The sequence below is a fragment of the Mandrillus leucophaeus genome, unplaced genomic scaffold, assembly GCF_000951045.1.
Source record: "Mandrillus leucophaeus isolate KB7577 unplaced genomic scaffold, Mleu.le_1.0 Scaffold158, whole genome shotgun sequence".
Classification (NCBI taxonomy): Eukaryota; Metazoa; Chordata; class Mammalia; order Primates; family Cercopithecidae; genus Mandrillus; species Mandrillus leucophaeus.
In genome coordinates, this window is record NW_012101565.1 from 2,462,319 (window position 1) to 2,464,434 (window position 2,116).

The window sequence follows — 2,116 nt, forward strand, 5'->3', positions numbered from 1 at the left end:
GTCTGGGGCTGTGACGCTGCTCGTCCGGGCCGCGCCCGCCTCGCGCCAACCCTAAACCCCCTCCCGAACCGTAATCCCGCTGCGCTCCCGGTTCCTCCGTGGGTCACCACACATCATGTGTCCCGATTCACCATAACCACCAGAGAGTCGCTTATGAAGATGTCACAATTATTGGGACTCAGAACACAACGTCCCAAAATGAAGGCCTGGGAGGCAGTTTCCCTCCGACCTTCCCAGCCCTCCAGTCTCAGTTCTGTTCTCCCGCGAGGCTCCTCATAGGGTGAACCCCTTTTCCCCAAGGCGGGTCACAGAGACCAGAACCCCCAAGCCAGTCATACAACCTAAAAACATGACTCACGTTCTCCCGCCTTTTTGTGTGAAAACTGGCGGTAAAGGCCGGGGGTGGTGGCGCCTGTGGTCCCGGCTACTCAGGAGGCTGAGGCAGGAGAATCGCTTGAACCCGGGAGGCGGAGGTTGCAGTGAGCCGAGATGGCGCCGTTGCACTCTAGCCTGGGTGACACCATCTCAAAAATAAATAAATAATAAATCCATGTATTTGCCTTTTCTCCAAAAATCTGCCTTTTATGAGTTGGTTTTCAGTGAACCTTCAGAGGGCAAAGAGGAACTTTCCCCTTGGCCCCTACACAATAAAGCATGGTTTAAAAAATACCACTTGATAAAGATGAGGAGGCCAGCTTAGAAACGGGGTAGAGAAAGGAAAGGAAAGCCAAGGACTATCTTGTCACCCAGAATATAGTGTAGGCCCTGTACACTCTGTTAGAATCAAGGCACAAATTTTATATCTGAACTTGAAGCAATCAACGAGGATGGAGAATGTCTAGAAGTCTAAAGAACCATGCAAAGTCTCACATGATTAAGAATATGCCATACATTATTAATATCAGTGCTGGGAGATTGTGAAGAATTACACACTGCTCTGCTTGTGGGAGCGTGGTTAGTACAATGTTGAAAATGAATTAACCTGTACATAAAGAGCCTTAAACACTTCAATTAATCTAGGATCTAGCCTATGGAAATAACAAAAATTACAAAGACAAGGGTGCCCATCCCAGAGTGGTGTTTGTGTGGTTTTTTTTAAATAATGGGGAGAATTTGGAAAATACCTATTCATAGAAAGGGAAATGGAAGATAATTATGCTTTCTGCAGCACAGAAACAGATAAATCTATTGTCCTCTGTACACTTCAGTTGAACATTATGCAGCCACTGTGTGTGGTATTTGAAAAAAATTTATTGGCAAAGGGTAATGCTTATTCAATAGAATGTGAAAAATCGAATACAAAATTGTATTTAGCATTATGATCTCGATTGTATATATGGGTGTTGAAGTTCACAAACTTAAGAAGGTTTCCAGATATAGGTGTGTCCAGAATTGGTGGGTTCTTGGTCTCCCCGAGTTCAATAGTGAAGCCACAGACCCTCACAGTGAGTGTTACAGTTCTTAAAAGACAGTGTGCCTGGAGTTTATTCCTTCTTCCCAGTGGGTTCATGGTCTCGCTGGCTTCAGGAGTGAAGCCGCAGACCTTCGCGGTGAGTGTTACAGCTCATAAAGCCAATGTGGGCCCAGAGTGAGCAGCAGCAAGATTTACTGCAAAAATCAAAAGAATAAAGCTCCCACGGTGTGTAAGTGGACCCGAGCAAGTTGCCACAGCTGGTGCAGGCAGCCTGCTTTTATTCCCTTATCTGGCCCCACCCACATCCTGCTGATTGGTCCATTTTAGAGAGCTGAGTGCTTTTACAGAGAGCTGATTGGTCCGTTTGACAGAGTGCTGATTGGTGCGTTTACAATCCCTGAACTAGATACAGAGGGCTAGACAGAAAAGTTCTCCAAAGTCCCCACTAGGTTAGTTAGATACAGAATTAGCTAGATACAGAGTACCAATTGGTGTGTTTACAAACCCTGAGTTAGACACAGAGTGCTGATTGGTGGATTTACAATCCCTTAGCTAGACATAAAGGTTCTCCAAGTCCCCACCAGACTCAGGAGCCCAGGTGGCCTCACCCAGTGGATCCTGCAGGCGGAGCTGCCCGCCAGTCCCCAGCCGCGCCTGCACTCCTCAGCCCTTGGGCGGTGGATGGGACCGGGCGCTACGGAG